This window comes from Schistocerca piceifrons, chromosome 4 (genome assembly GCF_021461385.2).
Source record: "Schistocerca piceifrons isolate TAMUIC-IGC-003096 chromosome 4, iqSchPice1.1, whole genome shotgun sequence".
Taxonomy (NCBI): domain Eukaryota; kingdom Metazoa; phylum Arthropoda; class Insecta; order Orthoptera; family Acrididae; genus Schistocerca; species Schistocerca piceifrons.
In genome coordinates this window covers 527,232,769-527,258,693 of record NC_060141.1, presented here as the reverse complement: position 1 = coordinate 527,258,693, position 25,925 = coordinate 527,232,769, and positions in this window count along the sequence as shown.

The window sequence follows — 25,925 nt, the reverse complement described above, 5'->3', positions numbered from 1 at the left end:
TGATATGAAGGTCCCTGGAAGATTAAAAATGTACGCCGGACCGAGATTCGAACTCGGGACATTTGTCTTTTGCGGGGAAGTGCTCTACCGACTGAGCTACCCAAGCACAACTCAGAAATCCCCCTCACAGCTGTAGTTCAATCAGTACCTCGTATCCTATCTTCAAAACTTCACAGAAGCTTTCCTGCGAAGATCCGAAGGAGAGCTTATGTTAAGTTTGGAAGATGAGGTACTGGCGGAACTAAAGCTACGAGGATGGGACGTGAGTCGTGCTTGGGTAGCTCAGTCGGTAGAGGCCTTTACTGCGAAAGGCAAAGGTCCCGAGTTCGAGTCTCGGTCCGGCACACAGTTTTAATCTGCCAGGAAGTTTCCTTACTGTAATTACTTACACAAAAACATCTAGGCCACGAATTGCTTCTGGATAGGGAAACCAACAAACCCGTCCTGCGGGTTAAGACTATCGATGAAGAAGTCATGTGCGCCCTCCGCTTATGGTGGCCAAGGAGTTAGTGCATTTTTCGAGTGGTATCGTCTCCAGACTGGCTTGCACTGTGCATGTTTGTGGCGGCAGTGTGGGGCCGCTACCTACCTCCACACTACTTTAGCTTTTAATGTCATTTCATAGTAACTGCAGATTTGAAAATTATTGATTAATCTCCCGAGATGAGTTGGTGGCAGATCAACCCCCATTGCCTATTTGTATTACTTGTTGTAGTAACTAAGGCTGTCATTCGCTGATTACGTTTTCAAATGAACTCCAGTGTTTCCTACGTGCCCAAGGCTGAATGGACCGTTCCTTCGTGCACCTCAGGCAGTCAACGGTTTTAGCCTGGTGCCACCCCATTGGCAGACTTCGCTGTATCGCGTTCCACTCACCCTTTCTAAAAGAGCTGTTGTGTCTCTCCAAACACCTTAGCATTCCCGGCTGTCAGCTTTTCACTCCAGCGTCAGCCGGCCGCGGTGGTCTAGTGGTTCTAGGCGCGCAGTCCGGAACTGCGGGACTGCTACGGTCGCAGGTTCGAATCCTGCCTCGGGCATGGATGTGTGTGATGTCCTTAGATTAGTTCGGTTTAATTAGTTCTAAGTTCTAGGTGACTGATGACCTCAGCAGTTAAGTCGCATAGTGCTCAGAGCCATTTGAACTCCAGCGTCCGGCCTCACTCCAGTTTTCATTGCAACCACCCGACACCAAACTGTCTCGGTATTTGATTGCCCCCTTCAGTTGCAATGGGACAAAATGAGCGTTTCATTATATGCCTCGCCATCATGTGCAGACTGCATGACCTCTTAGTACTGACATCGACCAGCTGTTTCTGAACTGAACAGTCGATGCACTACCATTACGTTAAATTTGTGCACAGCTCTGAGACGAGATGGAACATATTCCATCTCGTCACGGAGCTAACCAAGCAACGGGTTGGGACTCCATGCAGTGATCGCAGCCTGCCCACGGAAGTACTGGTTCTGGCGCATCGACACAGACAGAGCTTGCGTTGTACGTTAAACGCACTGTGTGTAAAGAATTGTAGGTATAAGCACTGTTTAAGTAACGTAGTCGCTCAGAGCAGTAGTATGCTAGGGCATAGAGTCCATCTAGTTTAAAGCAATAATGAGTCTGTGTAACTTGAACGATTTGACAGCAAATTAAATCATATTTATTCCGTTCAGAGTGCAAACGATGCATCTATCGACACATTACTGTGAAATTCAAATAGAGGTAGCTGGACTCGTTTCATTCATTTTACACTGCTTGATAATATCAACTGTTTTGGTCGTAATTTTTGTTGTTGCTCACAAATTTCCCAGCTCTTATTTCCAATCGTGTTGTCCACTGCCAAGTGAAAATTTCATTACTGCACTTTATTAAAATGGCATGTAATGAAGTCTGATCATCACAACTGTAATCAGTAAATTGGCTCGCTTACTTTTAATTAACTGCTGATCTGCAGGTTCGCCCAACGACTGCGTCATTAATTCTCTGAAAATGGTTTATTATCAGCAAGTACAGTAACAACTACAACTCACTGCGCTGCCGGGTCAAATTTAATATATTCATTCATTCATTAAATATTGCATTTCCTTGCCGATTTGCCTTGTATCTCTCGTGTATAACTCTTGTTCGAATGAAAGTATGCATGTGTATGTGTGTGTGTGTGTGTGTGTGTGTGTGTGTGTGTGTGTGCGTGTGTGTGTGTGTGTGTGTGTGTGTGTGTGTGTGTGAGTGTGTGTGTGTGTGCGTGTGTGCGCGCTGTGTAGAAGTTTATGCTGCTCAACAGAAATTTAGTTTCTGAAAATTGCGTGTGTTGAATAACTTTAAGAAAAACATACGCTGAATTTTTGTGCAGTGATGCGTAAGCTGTAGCCAGACACAGTGAGATATTTTGGATGCAGAGAGTTTTATTTTTGTTTGTAAATTCTAATCCGGTGTCGTAACGAAAGTAAACAGATGAGCGCAGGAGTGAAGGATTCTACGTCGTTTAAAAGACGATTTAGGAAAATCAAATGAAACCTGAAAGTGGACTGATGGGTAGGAGTTTGAACCCTAAGTCCTAGTCTCTGTTAGTTACACGGCTGATGTGTCAGCAACGAAAAGCATGTCTGTTCAGAGAGTACACACTGAGGTGACAAGTCAAGGGATAGCGATATGCACATGCCCAGATGGCGGTAGTATCATGTACACAAGATATAAAAGGCTCGTGCATTGGAGAAGTTGTCACTTGTACTCGGTGATTCAAGTGAAAAGACTTCAGAAGTGATTATGGCCGTATGACGGGAATTAACAGACTTTGAACAAAGTGGAATGCTAGTTGGAGCTAGAGGCATTCCATCTCGGAAATATTTGGGGAATTCAATATTTCTAGATCCACAGTATCAAGAGTGTGCCGAGAATACCAAGTTTCAGGCATTACCTCTCACCATGGACAACGCAGTGGTTAAACGGCCTTCACTTAACGACCAAGATCAGCGGCGTCTGCGTGGTTGTCAGTGCTAACAGACAAGCAACACTGTGTGAAATAAGAGCAGAAATCAATATGGGACGTAAGACGAACGTATGTGCTGGAACAGTGCTGCGAAATTTGGCGTTAATCGGCTACGGCGGCAGACGACCGACGCGAGTGCCTTTGCTAACAGCACTAAATCACCTGCAACGCCTCTCCTGGGCTTGTAAACATATCGGTTTTACCCTAGGCTTGATTGTATGAGTACCGATTTCAGATGGCAAGAGCTGATGGTGGGGTTCGAGTGTGGCTCAGACCCCACGAAGCCATGGACCCAAGTCAAAAATGGTTCAAATGGATCTAAGCATTATGGGACTTAACATCTGAGGTCATAAGTCCCCTAGACTTAGAACTACTTTAACCTAACTAACATAAGGACATCACCCACATCCGTAGCAGCAGCGCGGTTCCGAACTGAAGCGCCTAGAGCCTCTCGACCACAGCAGCCGGCCCCAAGTTGTCGTCAAGGCACAGTGCAAATTGGTGATGGCACCATAATGGTGTGGGCTGTATTTACATGGAATGGACTGGGTCTTCTGGTCCAACTGAACCTATCATTGAGTTGTAATGGTTATGTTCGGCTTCTTGGAGACCATGTGCAGCTATTCATGGACTTAATGTTCCTAAATAACGGTGGAATTTTAGTAGATGGCAATGCGCCATGTCACTGGGCCACAATTGCTCGCGATTGGCTTGCAGAATATTCTGGAGAATTCGATCGAACGACTTGGCCATCCAGATCACCCGACTTGGGACATAATCGAGAGGTCAGTTCGTACACAAAATCTTACTTCAGTAACTCTTTCGCATTTTTGGGCGGCTATAGAGGCAGCATGGCTCAATGTTTGTGCAAGGGACTTCCAAAGATTTGTTGAGCCCATGCCACGTCGAGTTGCTGCACCAGGCGGGCAAAATGAAGTTCAAGACGATATTAAGAGGTATCTCATGACTTTTGTCACATCAGTGTATATTTTAGTTACTGTGACAGGTAACAATTTTGTTGTACTTCGAGTGTCGCAGCATTTGCAGGACGACGACACTTTTCCACGTAGGGTTCATTACTCTCTGACTGAATAATGTAATGTATTGTTATATGTAAAGTTCCTATACACCAGTATCGTTCAAAATTCCTAAGCTCAGCACAGTGCCTCTATGAAGTCAGGCCAAGTGAGACTGCATAACAATTCCTTCATAAGTGGGATTGTGACGATCCTGATCGTTAGATTTTCACCAGTGTCCTCGGCTGTATTGCGAAACATCGCACACTGTCTCGTGGGATTAGAGCACGATAAAATAGTGCGCCTTCCATGGGACGGAGAGATTAAGCTCAACAAGCATTTATTTTCGTCCCATCAGTCTTCTAACTGTTTGATGTGGCCCAACACGAATTCCTCCATTTTACCGACATTCTCACTTAGTTTATAAATATGTTGTAGCTGCTGTCTTTGCCTACAATTTTTTTCTATACAGCTCCCTTTAGTACCATGGAAGTTAATCTCTGACATCTTAACACATGTGCTATCATCCTGTGCCTTCTTTTTGTCAGTGTTTACCGTATGTTTCTTTGTTTCGGAGAACCTGCTCAATACTTATCTTATCAGTCGACCTAATATTCAACATTCTTCTGTAGCACCAGATCTCAAATGCTTCGATTCTCTTCCTTCCCAGCTTCAGTCCTTGTTTCACTACCATACAATGCTGTGCTCCAAATGTACATTCTCAGCAATTTTTTCCTCAAATTAAGGGCAATGTTTGGTACTAGAAGACTTCTTTTGGCCAGGAATGTCCTCTTTGTTAGTGTTTGTGTGCTTTTTGTGTTCTCGTTGCTGCATCTGTCAGGTTTTGTTTCCATTCCAAGAAAGCAGAATTCTTTCACTTCATCTACTTTTTGATGTTAAGTTTATAGCTAATCTCATTTCTGTTACTTCTTATTACTTTCGTCTTTCTTCTGTTTATTTTCTATCCACATTCCTTGGTCAATAGCCTTTCACTTCTTTCAGTATGTCCTGTAACTCTTTCTCGCCTTGGGTAAGAATAATAATGTCAACAGTCAGTGTTTCGCCTTGAATTTTTATCTCACTCGAAATTATCTTTTATTTGTGTCATTGCATCTTCTACGCTGCCGGAAAGAAAAACACAACGCCCCAGAGGATAAGGTCATTTTATTGACAAATGAGGTCACAGGTAGTACATCATTCTAGGAATATATGATGACAAATGCAGACCAAGTCACAGTAAAGGGTACCCAAACCGTCGCATCAGTGAACAGTGTATCCCGTGTGGTGGCAATGCAGACGCGTATTATCTCGTGCAAACGACAGTAAAGGTACCGAATGGCATCCTGCGTAGATTATGGCTATCATCACGCCCTTTTGTAGCAATTTGGCAATGTCTCTTGCAGGATCTGGAGAACGTGTTAGATTCCGTTTCACTATATCACATACATGTTCAATTTACGGGAGATTTGGCGAGCTTGGTGGCCAGGGCAATTGTTTTACACCACAACTAGCACGTTGTGTCATAGCAGCTGTGTGTGGACGTGCCTTGTCCTGCTGAAAAAGCACATCGTGTCGAAGAAATGGCAGTAGCACGAAAGTAACAATGTAGAGGGTGCTGGTTAGTTTACCCTGCAGAAAAACGAAATGTAACCGTGACACCCTGAAACCCGGGGTGAGACCTGTGCGTAGTGGGCGAATGCACTCTGGAGTAGGACGCTCACCAGGTATATGTCGTATACGTGTACGTTTATAGATCACATACAGATAGAACCTACCCTCATCAATCAAGACAAAAGGGCGCCATTCCAAACTCTTTACACGACCACAAGTGGCCTGCTGGGTGGTGTCTTGGTGGCAGGGTAGCCTGGCCAGAGGCACACATGGTCTTAGTCCTGCTGCAAATAGACGGTTTGGAGTGGGTCTCGATGATATAGCGTGTGCAATATGAGCCCAATTTTTTTTCCTTTGGTGACGTTCAATGAGCCACCGCTGCTCGCTGAGTGCGTTGATCTTGCCGGGTGTCTATACTACAGGATGTACAGAACCTAGTTAAGCGCGTTGGAATGTTCCACGGACTGCTACTGAAGAGAGCAACACACCACTGATAGACCAAAATGGCTCAAATGACTCTGAGCACTATGGGACTTCACTTCTAAGGTCATCTGTCCCCTATAACTTAGAACTAATTAAACCTAACTAACGTAAAGACATCACACACATCCATGTCCGAGGCAGGATTCGAACTTGCGACCGTAGCGGTCGCGCGGTTCCAGAGTGTAGCGCCTAGAACCGCTCGGCCACCTCGGCCGGCTGATAGACTGTGCCCAACGTGAGTACCAGTCCTTCCAACATGCCAACAATGCACTCCCATTTAAATGGCTGAAATTGTTCAACAGGAGTACTTACTCGTCGGTGGCGCATGGTTGTACCCTACAATGAATGATGCAACAAGTGTTGACGTCTAAGCACAGTTAACCGCCTGCAGAGTCAAATCAGAGGATGCACAGGTAGGCCTCCAGATCAGTATCTGATCGCCAATGACAATGACAAATGAATCACTAACAGCACAACGTCTCAGTATGCACATCTTATAAGGTGATGCCACTGAACACAGTTCTTTAGTGTGTTGCATTTTTTTCCGCAGTGTATATAAAGACTGAACAGTAAGTGAGATAGTCTGCATCTCTTTCTTAGACCCTATTTAATAGAGCACATCGTTTTTGGCCTTCCATTCTTGTTGACGTTCTTATTCATATTACTCAGGCTGCAGGTTCGTAGTTTATGTGGCCGTTCTGCACTGACCGAGCGCACGAAGGCAGGCAGTGCCCGTCAAGTAGCTCGCAGGTACACAGAATGCCTGCATCAGGGCAGCCTGGCAGGTAATGTTTACTAGCTGGGCTCGCCCGAGGGCAAGCAGAGGTGTGTCCAGGAGCGTCCGTCTCCTAGTGGACAATGTTGGCACAGCATGTTATAAAGAGTACACTGGCGTCCAAAATTAAAGCAACAAACTTCTATTTCCCCGTCCTGTTTCTAGTTCACGATATAATTATACAAACTGTCAACCTATGTCGTACGATCGTGTTCCGCACCAAAGATGGCATTCCGGTCAACGGAGAGGCACGCCATTGATGACGTCAGGGCACCTATCAAACGGGGTAGTGTTTCCCTGGTAGCCCGACATCCACAACTGCTGCGTACACACCCACAGACGGTGCAGTATGGCACAGACAAGAAGCCTATCAAACTCTCTACAGTGGAGGGCCATAGGAAGAATGGAAGCAGGATAGTCGCAACTTGATGTGACCCGATCGCTTAATGTGAATCGTTCTGTTGTTTCTCGGATGTGGCGACAGTTTATAGAGGCCGAAACTGTAGCCGCACGGGGTAGCCGTGCGATCTGAGGCGTCTTGCTACAGTTCGCCCGGCTCCCATCGTCAGAGGTTCAAGTCATCCCTCGGGCGTGTGTGTGTGTAATGTCCTTAGCGTAAGTTACTTTAAGTTAGATTAAGTAGTGTGTAAGCCTAGGGACCGATGACCTCTGCAGTTTGGTCCCATAGGGACTTACCAGAAATTTTCAAAAAAAATTCCGAAACTGTATCCCGAAGACCAGGACGGGGCCGACCACGTGTGACACCAGAAAGGGAGGACCATTATTTGGCTGTAAGGGCAAGACGGTACCGCCTTAGAACTGCACGGCAACTGGCATCTGACCTGCCAGCATCCACTGGACGTGTTGTATCGAGGCAAACGGTGTACAAAAGGCTTCCACAGAGTGCCCTATACTATCGAAGACCTGCTGTATGTGTACCTCTGACGCTTCTTCACAGGAGGGAATGTCTAGAGTGGAGTCGTCAACATGCCATCTGAACGATCGAACAGTGGGCCAAAGTTCTTTTCACAGATGAGTCGCGATTTGGTCTCGAATGCAATTCTCGACAGACTCACATTGGAGGGAACGTGGAACACGATTTCGAGACCCAAACTTTGTGGAAAGAGACCAATATCGAGGATGATCCCTAATGGTGTCAGCAGGGATTATGTTGACCACCTCTTCATGAATTGTACCTTTGAATCGACAAGGTGTAACTGGTGTCAGGTATCCTGACGAGATCTTGGGCATGTGCGGTTGTTGCGAGGTGCTGTTGTTCCAGACTTAATATGGATGGACGATAATTATCGACCTCATACAGCACGGGTGTTTAATGTTTTCTTGGAGACCAAGATAGTGCACGCATGGTATGGCTTGCTCGCTCTCCCGCTTTGAATCCCATAGAGCACGTCTGGGATGCACTGGGGACGCGGGTTGCGTAACGTCAGCATCTACCAACCATTCTCAAAGACTTGGGAGCAGCTCTGCAGATTGATGACATCATTCACAGCGTGCACAATCGTTGTCAGGCCTGTATTGCTCCCAGAGGTGGTCACCCCATACTGAACACATTAACCAGTTGTCGGTATGTGTGTGCAAATCCGTGAAGTTGGAAAAAACGAAGAACATTTTTGTAAAACAAATCAGATGATGGCAGTTTTAGTTTTGCCGAAACCGGTAATCATGAAATAAAAAGAATTTCTGCGATCTTGGCTACCAGTTTACTGTTTTACAACCATCTAGATCGCTCCCACATAAGCACAACGTGCTCCCCAGAAAGAGGAACATTTTTGTCTACCGTTATACATGTTGCAGTTGTTTATATTCTGTATTTTTACATTGTTTCTCCTTTGCTATCACCTGTTTTATATCGTTTTATGGCAATATAAACGCTATCTTGCAAAATTTGCGTTTTTTGCCTTAATTGTGGACACTAGTGAATATATATCACCGACATTAATTTGTCATATTAGAGCATTAGTAATTATTTCGGTGAGTATTTGCGGAAAATCAAGGAAGTGGCCAGGCCGTATTAGCAAAGTAAGGTAGACAGAGATTCCAAAATCTGACACCATCTACATACATTGTCAGGTAGCAGAAACGTCTTCGTATGTGTATCTTTGGATACTGAAAAACATTGCCAGCAAAAATGAAAGTAAATAGATTCATGTATACATCGCAAGAGCCAAAAAGTATATAAAGACCTCCCCCTTATATAGTGGAAACTGAAATACTTATTCAGAAACAAACTCGCAGGTGAAATTACATAGACAGTTTATATATGTATTTTATAGTCCAGAAATGATTTATTTGATGCTCGTTCCACTGCGACCCTCACCAATTGGGACAAGTATATCAGGGTACTTATTAACACCATTCGACACGACCTCGATTTGACTTCTTAGGCCAATATCGTCCGTGCTGTGGATTACCTTACCGCCAAAATACAGAAAGCAGTGAAACTCTCCACCTCCACTGCACCTCGAAATTTAACACCCCTGGACGACCTGCCCCCTCTGTTACGAGAGCTGAAGGTGCAAAAGAACCGCTACCGCCGGAGGTGGAAGCAGTTTCGTGACCCCCAGGACAAACGCCAAATGAGACGCCTCCAACGCGAATTCAGCCACCGGCTAGCCGAATGGAGGTCTGAACAGTGGGAGGACAGGATGTCCACTTCCCTAATCCACCAAAAATCTGACTGGGCTGTCATTCGCACCCTGCGGCGTTCTAAGCCAGCGACTGCCCATCCTATTCGCACAGCAGCGGGCTTGTCATATGATACCCTGCAAATTGTGCAAACGCTGGCAGATGCGTTCGAGGCCCAAAACCGCCCTCTGGTCCAGGACCTTTCTCCGAACGAACTACAGGAAGAACATGAAGTCCTGACAGCTGTTGCTGCTTTCCGCAACCGCCCACCCCAGTCTGCTCCCCTTCCTACGTCCATGGCAGAAATTCAGCGCATCCTTCGACGGAAACGTGGCCGGTCGGCCCCTGGATTGGACGGAATTTTAAATGAACATCTTTGCCACCTTCCCCGCACACCACTCATCTTGTTCACCAAATTTTAAACTGTTGTCTCACATCTGGCGTTTTCCCCCCTCAGTGGAAACAAGCCAAGCTGATTGCGATCCCCAAGAGGTTCAAAGATCCTACAGTCCCCACCAACAACAGGCCCATCAGCCTCCTAAACACTATGGCGAAGGTCCTTGAATCTGTGATGCTTCACCGACTTTCCCAACCTCTTGCAGCAGCTGGGACGATCCGTCCTGAACAGTTTGGATTCACTTTGCACCTCTCTGCTGAACTTCAGGTCCTACGGATCACTGAACACATCAGCAAAGGCTTCAACACTGCCAAGTCGACAGCTGCCGTTTTTCTGGACTTGCAAAACGCCTACGATAAGAATTGGCAAGACAACCTCGTACACAAGATGCTGACACAGACCCCTATACCGGATATTTATGTCAAGATCGTGGATGTCTTCCTCCGTGGTAGGACTTTCCTAGTGGCTCAACGGGGAATGCGTTCTGGCATTCGCCAGTTGTCAGCAGGCACTCCGCAAGGATCGGTGCTATCTCCCATCCTATTTAATATCTATGTCAATGATATGCCGGTCATCCCCGAGTGCCACCTTGCACAATACGCTGACGACACAGCGCTATACACCACTGGCCGCATTACTGACGCCGTCGTCGTCCGCCTCCAGCGAAAGGTGGACGCCACTATCACCTGGTGCCGGACAAACAAAATAGCTCTCAATGCCGCCAAAACTACGGCAGTTTACTTTACGAAACGGCGCCCAGTCCTCAGCCGCAATATCTCGATTGCAGGTGTGCAGGTGCCCTGGTCCCCGACAACCACCTATCTCGGGGTCCAGATAGACCACAAGTTGCTCTTCCACTGTCATGCGGAGTATGTCACCAACAAGGGGCAAAAGCTAACCAGGGCTTTGTACCCGCTCTTTCGCAGTAGGGAACTTAACCTGCATACCAAGCTCCGCATTTACCGAACAGTTATCCTGCCTGCCCTCACGTATGGATCTGCTGCATGGGCCACGATTAGTGTCACCAGGATGCGGACATTGCAGCGCCTGCAGAACAAGGTGCTCAGGTGGAGCCTGCACGCCCCGCCACTCACGAGAATTGTCACTCTCCACGAGGAAGCGGATATCGTCCCCCTAAAGACGACCATACGCAACAACGCGCGGCGGCTCTATGAGAAAGTGGATGCCTTAAGGGACACTGTCCATGGGTGGGTTACCCCACGTTGGGACCACACTTCCACGCCGCTGGCATCGACATCCGGTTCCCTTAACCATCCTAGAGGAAACGGATTCCGACCATGGCTAACGATAGGTCTGGCACGCCCACCACGGACGCATCCTTTGGCGGGACTAGCCCCCATTCTACGTCCAATACTTTCCAATCATACCTGCCCATGTTAGGCTAAATTTTTCTGCCTGGCTCATGTAGTACTGTCACCGCCACACCTCCAAAGTGAATTGCAGTGACGCAGTCACTGCCCTGTGGAAATTTACTGCCTCACCAACACAGTAAGACCGCAATAGACCGGTGATGCTGTATTGTAACATATCACAAAAAAAAAAAAAAAGGAAACGATTTAGATGTTAGTCGTCGTCAATGTATTGTATCTTGAGACGGGTTGCAAAATAATATGATTTAATTCAGTATTAAGCTGTTATTCAAAAGCAGGATGAGAGTTCTACGTAGTAATTAATATAATAACTTATGTAGATCTCAAGTGCCCTATGTTTGTATTTCAATATGTGGTTTGCGAATGGAACTTTGCGTCGAAGTACAATTAAGCAGCGGTAGAAATGGGCAAAGAAATGAAATAAAAGGAAGCAAAAGACCGAACAGTTAGTTATACGCCCGAACTGTATTCCATTCATACTGGCGGCAAGCCCGCTCTCTCTCTCTCTCTCTCTCTCTCTCTCTAACAGTTCACTTAATTCTGCTTACAACCGCAGCCAAAAATATTATAGCTTGTCGTGACCAATAAAACAAATTTTGGCATTGGAATTGGCAGACAAAGTTACGAATATGTGAAAAACTTGCGATTTGAACCGTAGGAGGTACTTTCCTGCAGTCCGTAGTGATGTGTGACGAAGCAACTCAAGTATGCTTTATTTTCCCCTTCGTCTAAACAAAGAATATCTTCAAGTTCTTCACCATTCAAAAGACGGAAATTGTAGTCGTCTGTTAACAAGGCACTCGGCTATACTTCTCCTTTGACTTGAACATTATCATGAGTATTATTCTGAGCAAGGTGTAACACTTTTCGCTTGGTATCGTTCTTTTCGCTTTATAATCAGATCGCTAGTCGAGCAGCAAAACTCTTCAGACTAGGTAAGAGTAAGTTCAGTTGACATTTTATCGCAATGAGTTGAAGATTAACACTCCTAATTGGGTGGATATACTTGCTACAAGTAAACATCCGTTACGTATTCTGGTTTCCTTTCGACTGATAATTTATTTATACGTCTGTCTGTTCGTGGGGGTGGGGTTTGGGGGGGAGGGCGCTTGGATGCGAAATAGGTTTGTGAAGATTTCTTTCTAGGGGTGGGAGGCACCTGTCCAACTTTTCCCCTCGTTGGGTACTCCCTTGGAGGATGAGGTTTCTAAGAATCGTTAAATAAGGACAACGCAAAAAAAGTCCTTTCGAATTCCAAAAATCTGTATCTTAATGCCATTATTCTCCAAGATAATGTCTGTTGTTAGACGCCGCAGGGGTTGTGATAACACGGTCAGCCTTGTGAGCAGGACGCTTGCCTGTTCTGGCTGCAATTCAGACCTTGTACACAGTAAGTTAAGACATTCTGTTCCGAATTACAATGCAATGTTCCTGCGGAGACTACAGCTGTTATGAAACACATTAAGTGTATTCGCAGTTGCGAATATGGAGAACCATCTGCTGTATAAAGAAATGATGACAGTGAAAATCTATACCGGGCTCGGACCCTGATTTCCCACTTCTCGCGAGCGGTCGCGTTACCGTTAGGCTATCCGAGCACGAATCACGGAGAGACACAAACTTCTAAATGTCGCCAGCTATGTGTCTTTAGCCTTTACCTCGTACATCCATTATGTATACTCTTGTACAGGTGACACATTTTACTCGAAAGTCACTCGCCCAGTGTCAGCGGATAAATAAGATGTCATTACGAATGACGACGGAATGTGTTTCTTTGGACATGCATCTGCCGGCAGCGGAGAAGTGACTTCCAATTAAAATACCTCCCCTGTACGGAAATAAACATAATGGATGTACGAGAACAGGTTATAGACGCATGACTGACGACGTAGGGAAGTTTGTCTCGTCAGGCGCTTCAGTCCGGAACCGCGCTGCTGCTACGGTCGCAAGTTCGAATCCTGCCTCGGGCATGACTGTGTGTGGTGTCCTTAGGTTAGTTAGGTTTAAGTAGCTCTAAGTTCTAGGGGACTGATGACCTCAGATGTTAAGTCCCATACTGCTCAGAGCCATTTGAACCATTTTTGAAGTTTGAGTCTGGCTCTGATTCGTGATCACGATAAACAGGACATCCCGGTTCGGGTCGGGGTCTGGCACAGATTTTCATCGTCGTCATTTCACTATACAGCTGATTGTTGTCCGTATTCGCAACTGCGAATAGATTTCATGTTTTGCACGCAGTACTGTACTGCCCTATAGAGGGCAGGACATCGCATGGGACTACGGGAAAAATCGAAATAAGAAAAATAAAAACATTTGAGATGTGTTGTTTATAGAAGTATACTCAATGAAAAGCGCCCTATTGAGATAGTGGATGACGAGATTCTCAGAAGTGCAAAAGTTAATGCCAGTTATTTAATTCTTGTGAAAATATATGTAAATAATTCTGCGAAATTGTTAAATAGTAATGGTTCAAATGGCTCTGAGCACTATGGGACTTTAACTTCTGAGGTCATCAGTCCTCTAGAACTTAGAACTACTTAAACCTAAGTAACCTAAGGACATCACACACATCCATGCCCGAGGCAGGAATCGTACCTGCGACCGTAGCGGTCGCACGGTTCCCGGCTGTAGCGCCTGGAACCGCTCGGCCACACCGGCCGGCTGTTAAATAGTAATTGTATTATAATAAAAACTGAGGTAAAGATAAATGATGTGCCGTTAAATGAGGAAGATATTGTGGATAAATAACAGTAACTAGAAAGATACAAGGATGATAGAAGATATGCTAGGACTCCAGGGAAGTGCTTGGGTAACAGAGGAAGCCGTAGGAGGCAAAAAATGTAGGAGAATACAAGAGATTGGAATATAACGACAGATGGTTGAGGCCGTTGGGTGCAGTGCTACTCTGAGGTTGGGGCAAGAGACGAAATAATGGCAGGCCGCTTCAAAGCAGTCTTAAGACTCAAAATGGCTCTGAGCACTATGGGACTTAACATCTGAGGTCATGAGTCCCCTATAACTTAGAACTACTTAAACCTAACTAACCTAAGGACATCACACACATCCATGCCCGAGGCAGGATTCGAACATGCGACCGTAGCGGTCGCGCGGTTCCAGACTGAAGCGCCTTTAACCGCGTGGCCACACTGGCCGGCTTCTTAAGACTCACAACGAAGAAAGACACCTACAATGGAAGACATGTGAAACTTGACAAATGCTACAGAAATAAACATTTATGATCTAAAACTTATGACCACTCTCTATCGCAAGACTAAATGCCGCCTGGCGGAGAAGTTTACACTGACCAGCCAGAACATTATGACCGCCTAACTAATAGACGGCATGTCCACCTATGGCACGGGTAACCGTGGCGGTGCGTCGTGGCATGGAAGCAATGAGGCCTTGGTAGGTTGCTGGAGGGAGTTGGCACCACATCTGGAAACACAAGTTACCAACTCCCGCAAATCCGAGGGGGCGATGAGCTCTGACGCCACGTTCAATTACATGTCAGATGCGTTCGATCGGATTCATATCTGGCGAGATGGGCGGCCAGCACATCAATCGGAACTCGCCACTGTGCTCCTCGAAACACTCCATCAGACTCCTGGTCTTGTGACATGGCGCACTATCTTGCTGAGAAATGCGGTTACCGTCGGGGAACATGGTCGTCATGAAGGACCGTATGTGGTCTGCAACCAGTGTACAATACTCCTTGGTGCCTTGCACAAGCTCCACTGGACTCACGGATGACGCCCACGACAACGTTTCTCAGGGCATAATGGAGCCACCGCCAAGCATGTCTCCGGCCTGCAGTATAGGTTTCAAGGAGCTGTTCCTCTGGAAGACGACGGATTCGTGCCCTCCCACCGGCATGATGAATAAGGAATCGGAATTCATCAGACCATGCAACGCTCTGCCACTGCGCCAACGTCCACTGCCGAGGGTCACCTGCCCATTTCAGTCGTAGTTGCCGATGTCGTGGTATTAACATTGGCTCATGCTTGGGTCGTTGCCTACGGAGGCCCATTGTTAGGAGTGTTCGGTGCACTGTGTGTTCAGACACACTTGCACTCCGCCCGCTCTGATGTTAATTCCGCCACAGTTCGTCACCTCTCCTGTTTCACCAGTCTGCCCAGCCTACGACTTCCGACATCTGCAACGGAGGGTGGTCGTCCAACCCCACGACGTCTGGACGTGCCTTCAGTTTGGTTTCGCCACGTGTTGAAGACACTCACTGCAGGACTCCTCGAGCACCCGACAAGTCTTGCAGGTTCCGGGAGGGGACTGCCATGGGGAGGTGACCATGAAAAAAAGATTGAGTAACTAACGAAAGGATAACGTTGTGCGAGTCGAGGCGTGGAACGTCAGAAGCTTGAACGTGGTGTGGAAGCTAGTAAATCTGAAAAGGGAGATTCTAAGGCTCAATCTACATATAGTAGGGATCAGTGAGACGAAATGGAAAGAAGACAAGGATTTCTGGTCAGATAAGTATAAGGTAACATCAACGGCAGTAGAAAATAGTATAACGCGAGTAGGATTCTTTATGAATAAGGTAGAAAGTGTGTTACTGTGAAGAGTTCAGTGATACGGCTGCTCTTACCAGAATCGACAGCAAATCAACAGCTACAACGATAGTTCAGGTATACATGCCGACGTCGCAAGCTGAAGATAAAGAGACAGAGAAAGCATATGAGGAAACTGAAAGGGTAATAACAGTACATAAAGGGAGAGGAAAATCTAACAGTCATGAGGACTGGAATGCAGTTTTAGGGGAAGGAGTAGAAGAAAAGATTACTGGAGGATATGGGCTTGGGACAAGGAATGAGTGAGGAGGAAGACTAATTGAGTTCTGTAATAAATTTCAACTAGTAATAGCGAATACTCTGTTCAAGACTTACAAGAGGAGGAGGTATACTTGGAAAAGGCCGTATGATACGGGAAGATTTCAGTTAAATAACACCACGGCCAGCAAGAGATTCCGAAATCAAATGCTATATTGTAAGGCGTTCCAAGGAGCAGATAGAGAGTCAGGTCGCAATGTGTTAGTGATGAAGAGTAGGCTGAAGTTTAAGAGATTAGTCAGGGAGAGTCAATACGCAAAGAAGTGGGATGCGGAAGTACTAAGGAATCATGAGATACGCTTGAAGTTCTCTAAGGCTATAGATACAGCAATAAGGAGTAGCTCAGTAGCCAGTACAGTTGAAGCAGAATGGACATGTCTAAAAATGGCAATCACGGAAGTTGGAAAGCAAAACATAGGTACAAAGAAGGTAAATGAGAAGAAAAGATGGGTAGCAGAAGAAATACTTCGGTTGAGAGATGAAAGAAGGAAGTATAAAAATGTTCAGGGAACTTGCAGAATACAGAAATACAAGTCGCTGAGGAATGAAATAAACGGTAAGTGCTGGGAAGCCAAAATGAAATGGTTGCATGAAAACTGTGAAGAAACTGAAAAAGAAAAGTTTGTCAGAAGGACTGACTTAGTATATAGGAAAGTCAAACTAGCCATCGGTGAAACTAAAAACAAGGGTGGTAACATTGACAGTGCAACGGAAATTCTACTGTTAAATGCATAGGAGTGAGAGGATAGGTGGAAAGAGTACAATGAAGGTCTCTATGAGGGGGAAGATTTGTCTGATGTGAAAGAGGAAGAAACAGGAGCCAGTTTAGAAGAGATAGGGGCTCCAGTACTAGAATAAGAATTTAAGACAGCTTTGGAGGTCTTAAAATGAAATAAGAATAAGGCAGAAGGGATAGATGCCACTTCCATCAGAATTTCTAAAAACTTTGGGGCGAATTGGAAACCAAATGACTATTGGAGTTGGTGTGTCGAATGTAAGAGCCTGGCGTCGTAACATCTGACTTTTGGAAGAATATCATCCACACAATTCTGATGACTGCAAGTACTGACAAGTGCGAGAATCATTGCACAATCAGCGTAACAGGTCAAGCGCCCCAGTTGCTGAGATGAATAATATACAGAACAATGGAAAAGAAAACTAAGGATGTGTTTGATGACGATCAGTTTCGCTTTAGGAAAGGTAAAGGCATCCGAGAGGCAGATCTGACGGTGCGGTTGACAATGGAAGCAAGACACGTTGACAGTAGTATTTGTCGACCTGGAACAAGTGTTTGACAATGTAAAATGGTGCAATATTTTCGAAATTCTGAAAAAAATGGGGATAAGCTATAGAGAGAGACGGGTAACATGCAATATAGACAAGAGCCGAGAGGGGATAATAAAAGTGAACGACCAAGAACGAAGTGCTTGAATTAAAATTGGTCTAAGACAGGGATTTAGTCTTTCGCCGTATTGTTCAATCTGTACATCGAAGAAGCAATGACGGAAATAAAGGAAAGGTTCAGGAGTGGAATTAAAATTCTTGGTGAAATGATATCAGTGATAAGATTCGCCGATGACACTGCTATCCTCAGTGAGAGTGAAGAAAAATTATAGGATTTGTTCAATGGAATGAACAGTCTAATATGTACAGAATTAAGAGTACATTAAAAACAGATGAAAGTATTGAGAAGTAGCAGAAATGAGAACAGCGAGAAACTTAACATCGGGATTGATGGTCACGGAGCAGATGAAGCTAAGGAATTCTGCTACCGAGGCAGCAAAATAACCAATGATGGACGGAGCAAGGAGTACATCAAAAGCAGACTAGCACTCGCAAAAAGGGTATTTCTGGCCAAAAGAAGTCTACTAGTATCAAACATAGGTCTTAATTTGAGGAAGAAACGTCTGAGGATATACGTTTGGAGCACAGAATTGTATGGTAGTGAAACATGGACTGTGGGAAAACCGGAACAGGAGAGAATCGAAGCATTCGAGATGTGGTGCTACAGACGAATGTTGAAAATTAGGTGGACTGATAAGGTAAGGAGCGAGCAGGTTCTGCACAGAATCGGAGAGGAAAGGAATATGTGGAAAACACTGATAAGGAGAAGGGACATGATGATAGGACATCTACTATGACATGAGGGAATGACTTCCATGTTACTAGAGGGAACTGTAGAGGGCATGAACTGTACAGGAAGGCGGAGATTGAGGACGTCGGTTGCAAGTGCCACTCTGAAATGAAGAGACTGTCCCAGAAGAGGAATTCTTGGCTGTCCACATCAAACTAGTCAGAAGACTGATGACGCAAAAAAAAGAAAAAATATTGTGAAGTAAACGCACATATTTCAGAGATAACACTGTTGATAACAAGAGCTCCAGACATAGACAAGACAAAGCAAGCGCAGAGTGAGCGAATCCACAATGCCTACGAAGTATTTGGTTGATTATTATAGAGGAATGACAGCGAAGATTTAGAACAGTACTTCTTTTGAAAGTGCAGACGTGGAATGAGGGTTTTCTATGATTTGTCGATATGGAAACCCTGAACTCGGCTGAGCAGGTTTTCTACTGATTCTATTTCCACAGCTTCCTGCATCACTGACTCCCAATAGGATGTGGCTAAGTCCAGTATCTTAGCTTTCCCGTAATCGCTGGAATGTCCACTGGAAATACAGTGTTCAGTTGCTGCAAATTAGGTGGGCTGTTGTAGGTGAATGTATCGCTGGGGTTCAATGCAACGTAGTTTTACAATGTTTATTGTTACCAATGTACCTTTTAGTACACTCACAAGAAATTTCGTATATACTCATCTTTCGTAAAAGCAGATCATCCTTCACGGATCCCAGAAGAGCTACCGTGTTGGCCGTTGGGGGAAGATTACATCCACTTTATGTTTCTTCATTATTCTTTGAACTTCTGAAGAAGTATTTCCCACGTGCGGTAGAAAGGCCATAGACATTACATCTCTCTATTCTTGCTCTTATTTTGGTTGGTCTAGCGTTTTCGCTTGCAGAGCTCCCTCAATTTGATGTTTTGTGTATTCATTGTTACTGGATATTTTTTCCAAGTGTATCAGTTCGCTCTGTAGACTATCAGCGTCGGGGACTATAGGAGCCCTATGTGCTTACGTTTTGAGTCCACTCATGGTTTGTGAAGAATGATGGCAACTACATGCCTGCGAATATAAATCGGTATGGATGGGCTTTCAGGTAAACGCGGTGTCCCGAAAACCCATCTTCCTTTCATAGAATTAATACATACAGAAACGATAGACAGCCATTCATTTCCCACTCCAGTGTAAATTTGATTTTTAGGAGATGGAATTTAGATGTTGAAGAAACTAGATCAAACTGTTCGCGTCATGGCGACAAACTGTGAATGTGTCATTGGCGTATCTCTAGAATACTGTCCGTTTTAAAACTGCAGAGTTGAGTACTTTTTCTTCAAAATTCTCCATAAATAAATAAGCTAGCGTGTGTTAGAGAGGACTGCCCATAGCAACACCATCAATGCGTTCAAAATGTTGATTATAAAATAGAAAGTAAGTGTAGGTTAGCGCATGCGTAAATCGTGCTGTAATGTCTTCCTCAAACCTGGTGGTAATCAACGACAGTGAACAAAAGGTACTATGGTGAACACAGAAATGGCGTCAAAGCTGTCCAATACGTCATAGCTGTTAAGCTGTTTTTTAAAAATGGTTCAAATGGCTCTGAGCACCATGGGACTTAACATCTGAGGTCATCAGTGCCCTAGAACTTAGAACTACTTAAACCTAACTAACCTAAGGACATCACACACATCCATGCCCGAGGCAAGATTCGAACTTGTGACCGGAGCGGTCACTGTTTTCTATTCATCGTTTTATGGGATATGCCGCGCGAAAGTGTTTCGTAAAAGTTTGAAATAATTTGTATATTTTGTTGGAATTCGCTAAGTACTCTCATTCTGAAATACTGTATGAATATATTCTGGTAATTTGCGCGCCATGATTTACACTCCTCAAGACATGTACACAGTTTCTAACCGTAATACTTCTTAGTCAATGGAGGTAAAATGAACCGCAAGACAGCTGTAATAGGTGATTTCTTTATCGTCACAACAGGTTTCTCTGCCTTACAACAGCATCCTCAGGTGGACTACATAGGAAGGAAAGGATCCCATGTAATACATATGATCAAAATAGTATACGAATCTTTTACAAGAGTTTGAAATATTTTAAATATTTCGAGAATTTCATGCAAATTTTTTAAATATTTTTATAGAACCTATGTTAAGTATTTAAACAGAAAGAAAAAAACCAAACTTAAAACGTACTTAATAACGGTCTCACATTAGCGCACCAAAACGCTCGCAAAGTTCGTATTCAAAAACCGGAATTCTTTAAAATAAATAAAACAGGACACCGAGGCGAAATGTGCGGTGACGGACTACGGGAAAAGCATAATAAGTTTTGTGAGTGAAAATGAAAGACATAAATAAGGAAAGATCGAAATTGGAGCATCCAGCTAGCTAAATAAACAATCCCTCTCTCCTCGACGCTTTCGCACACCGTTCCCCATTCATTCGCTCTCACACTATAATGACCAAATGTCATGACCGTAAGGCTGACTGAGCAACAAGCCGGTAATCGTATCCATGTGGAATCCACGAAACAGAGAACACTAAATTAAAACCGCAACATACTGCCATAGTTAATGATACGTTAATATTTTTTTGTCATGCAGGCTAATTCAATTGAAAGGACACCTATGACCGAAATTTAAGATAATAAGATAGCAAAGGATTAAGACAGCTTGATACAACATCAAACGAGAATCTATACATACCCTGTGATGGTTGTAAAGGTACAACACGGAAGCCCTTCAGGTGTGTACTAAGGCGGAAAGTCGATGTACGAATGGGGAAGGTTCGAGACCGTCTTAGCAGTGAAAGGATGCATTCAAAGATAAAATAATAAGTTCAAAATTACAATTACTCATTCAAGGAAAGTAAGTATAATGATGAGAAAAGTAATATAAGTAAAAATAAGTAGACTCACAAAGCAGATGAAATTAAACCCCGCTTTTTAGACGACTGAAGTTATTCAATTTACCACACTGCCTTAGTTCCATCTTAGTGTGCAATAGGAGGGTGTTCTTACAGCGCATGATTTCCACCTCCTCAAGGATGCTGAGCATTAAAGCGTTTTCTTGACAGTATAAAATTGATAAATTGGAGTGAAGGTTATCAACTACATGTCCCGTTCACGAAGATAAGCATTTAAGGCAGACTTCGAACTGGCCAAATTAAGATGCTCGTGGAAACGCACACTAAAAGCTCTGCCAGTATGTCCAATATATCTCTTCGGGCAGTCCCAACATTGAACACTGTGAACACCAGATGTATCGAGCTTACAAACAGAAGTTTGTAGTTTTGGACAATACTCTGGGAAATAAAATATGCTGGAGAGGTACTATCGTAAGTACGTCTTCAGTTTGATTTTTATGCGTGTTTAAATACTTTACGTAGGATATAGTAAAATATTAAAAAATTCTCTTGAAATTCTCGAAAAATTTAAAATTTTTAAATTTTTTTAAAAAGATTCTTATGGTATTTTGGTTAATGCAATACATGGGATACTTTCCTTCTTATGTAGTTCATCCGAAGATGATGTTTTAATGTAGCGAAACAGGTTGTGACAGTAAAGAAATCACCAATTACAGTTGTCTTGCGGTACACTTTACATCCATTCATTATGAATTTTTACATAGATGATAACTTGTAGTAAGTAAATTATGATAGCACTTTTAAATTTTTAAATTCGGTCAGTAATTACACTAAATATTAGAAATCAAATTTTTGTTGCTCCTCTAAGTCGTTAGATAGGCAGCCTGCACTTGGGGCGTGCGCCATGAGCCGGGTTAGTCCTTTAGTACCTAATATGGATAGGGATTCTTTCCAGCAACGATACGAGTTACAAATGGGGAAAATCACTAACATAAGTGGCTTTGAGGAAGGCTAGATTTTTATAGCCGTGTCCGTGGAAACTAGCATCTAGACAACGACGAAGATGATTGGTTGTGCACGAGCTACTGTCGTGAGCATCCATGAAAAGTCCTAGAAGGACGGTGAAACCACTAATTGGCAGCAAGGTGTTGGACTCCACGCTTCATCATCTCAGAATGTGGTCACAGGCTTGCCCACTCTCTAACATTCACCTGTGGTAGTAATCAAATGCACCATGACAGCTTGAGCTACACGAACCTTGTTGCGGACCACTTGCATCCCTCCATGCATGGTGTCTTATTCGACTGCGAGAATGTCTTATAACAGGATAACTGTCCGTGTCGTACGGACGGGATCGTACTACAGTGGTTTGAAGAGCATGCTACTGAACTCACTTTGAAACCTCGGTTACTAAACGCATCCGATCTGAACCCGATGGATCACGACTGGGACGCTATCGGGAGCTAGCTGTACGCCCACAATTGTAATTTATAGAAATGATTTATAGAAATTATATGACGACTGCGTAGACATCTGACGTCAAATACCTCCGCAAACCTGCCAAGGACCTGTGAAGTCCACGTGACGCAGAATCACTGCTGTATCCCGTTCCAAAGATGGACCAACATGCTTTTAAGCAAGAGATCATTACGCTTTGGCTCATCAGGTAGTTTACTAAGGTCACTACAACAATGAACATCTCTCCACACCAAAGAATCTCCTGCAAAAATGGTAACAGTGAGTTGACATTCAGGAAGGATGCTTCGAAGAACTGATATAGTGAAACGAGCGTACCACTTTCCGTTTCCGAATTACACTCCTGGAAATTGAAATAAGAACACCGTGAATTCATTGTCCCAGGAAGGGGAAACTTTATTGACACATTCCTGGGGTCAGATACAACACATGATCACACTGACAGAACCACAGGCACATAGACACAGGCAACAGAGCATGCACAATGTCGGCACTAGTACAGTGTATATCCACCTTTCGCAGCAATGCAGGCTGCTATTCACCCATGGAGACGATCGTAGAGATGCTGGATGTAGTCCTGTGGAAAGGCTTGCCATGCCATTTCCACCTGGCGCCTCAGTTGGACCAGCGTTCGTGCTGGACGTGCAGACCGCGTGAGACGACGCTTCATCCAGTCCCAAACATGCTCAATGGGGGACAGATCCGGAGATCTTGCTGGCCAGGGTAGTTGACTTACACCTTCTAGAGCACGTTGGGTGGCACGGGATACATGCGAACGTGCATTGTCCTGTTGGAACAGCAAGTTCCCTTGCCAGTCTAGGAATGGTAGAACGATTGGTTCGATGACGGTTTGGATGTACCGTGCACTATTCAGTGTCCCCTCGACGATCACCAGTGGTGTACGGCCAGTGTAGGAGATCGCTCCCCACACCATGATGCCGGGTGTTGGCCCTGTGTGCCTCGGTCGTATGCAGTCCTGATTGTGGCGCTCACCTGCACGGCGCCAAACACGCATACGACCATCATTGGCACCAAGGCAGAAGCGACTCTCATCGCTGAAGACGACACGTCTCCATTCGTCCCTCCATTCACGCCTGTCGCGACACCACTGGAGGCGGGCTGCACGATGTTGGGGCGTGAGCGGAAGACGGCCTAACGGTGTGCGGGACCGTAGCCCAGCTTCATGGAGACGGTTGCGAATGGTCCTCGCCGATACCCCAGGAGCAACAGTGTCCCTAATTTGCTGGGAAGTGGCGGTGCGGTCCCCTACGGCACTGCGTAGGCTCCTACGGTCTTGGCGTGCATCCGTGCGTCGCTGCGGTCCGGTCCCAGGTCGACGGGCACGTGCACCTTCCGCCGACCACTGGCGACAACATCGATGTACTGTGGAGACCTCACGCCCCACGTGTTGAGCAATTCGGCGGTACGTCCACCCGGCCTCCCGCATGCCCACTATACGCCCTCGCTCAAAGTCCGTCAACTGCACATACGGTTCACGTCCACGCTGTCGCGGCATGCTACCAGTGTTAAAGACTGCGATGGAGCTCCGTATGCCACGGCAAACTGGCTGACACTGACGGCGGCGGTGCACAAATGCTGCGCAGCTAGCGCCATTCGACGGCCAACACCGCGGTTCCTGGTGTGTCCGCTGTGCCGTGCGTGTGATCATTGCTTGTACAGCCCTCTCGCAGTGTCCGGAGCAAGTATGGTGGGTCTGACACACCGATGTCAATGTGTTCTTTTTTCCATTTCCAGGAGTTTATTAATAAACGTCTTCTTTAACCTTAAACGACTGTTGACAACTGTTCATAACAAGAAATTCTCTCTGTTATTGGGAGATAGGCGCATAAACAATTACCTCATTTATTAACAGATAGTGCGTGATTGTACCAAAACTGTTCTGGAAACCAAATTAAACACTATATCTCCATTGAAAATAGTCTTGAGTATATCGTAACTCAGTAGTGGGGAGTGTGTTCTTCAGGACCATCACTTCGGAATTTCGTGTTGTTTTAGATATAAGCTCCAAGTAAAGTCACACATTCGAACACGAAATGTGTTCCAGGACCCCTTACATAACTGATGAAGCAGATAGGTGTTAAGACCTTCCTCGCAGGTGAAAGTGATTTCACTGTCTTAAAATACGTAAAAAGTAACGGATGTAATGGGCAAGGCTCGGCGTGGCGGCTAGGGGAGCAGGCGCGGTTTGCAGCGTTAATCATTCATCGGAAGAATTGCTGCTTTCTTCGTGCTTTGATGGTAGTTTGGAAGGCGCTTACTGTCTGAGCTGGTGGACTGCAATGTGCGGAATACCCCCGCCCCCATCCTTAGCTGAACCGCATTGTGCGAAATACCACTGCCCTTATTCTCAGACATTATACGCTAAGGTGACAAAAGTCATAGGATATCCCCCAACATCAGAAGCTCTCAGGTGACAAAAGTCATGGGATATCCCCCAATATAGTGTCGGACCTCCCCCCTCCTGCTGGAAGTCCCCTGCAGAAATTTCAATCCATGCTACCTCCATGTTGTTGTTGTTGTGGTCATCAGTCATGAGACTGGTTTGATGCAGTTCTCCATGCTACTCTATCCTGTGCAAGCTTCTTCATCTCGAAGTACCAACTGCAGCCTTCTGAATCTGCATAGTGTATTCATCTCTTGGTCTCACTCTACGCTGTTTACCATCCACGCTGCCATCCAGTACCAAACTGGTGATCCCTTGATGCCTCAGAACATGTCCTACCAACCGATCCCTTCTTCTAGTCAAGTTGTGCCACAAACTCCTCTTCTCCCCAATTCTGTTCAATACCTCCTCATTAGTTATGTGATCTACCCATCTAATCTTCAGCATTCTTCTGTAGCAGCACATTTCGAAAGCTTCTGTTCTCTTCTTGTCTAAACTATTTATCGTCCATGTTTCACTTCCATACATGGCCACACTCCATACAAATACTTTCAGAAACGACTTCCTGACACTTAAATCAATGCTCGATGTTAACAAATTTCTCTTCTTCAGAAACGCTTTCCTTGCCATTGCCAGTCTACATTTTATATCCTCTCTACTTTGACCATCATCAGTTATTTTGCTCCCCAAATAGCAAAACTCCTTTACTACTTTAAGTGTCTCATTTCCTAATCTATCTAATTCCCTCAGCATCATCCGATTTAATTCGACTACATTCCATTATCCTCGTTTTGCTTTTGTTGATGTTAATCTTATACCCTCCTTTCAAGACACTGTCCATTCCGTTCAACTGCTCTTCCAAGTCCTTTGCTGTCTCTGACAGAATTACAATGTCATCGGCAAACCTCATAGT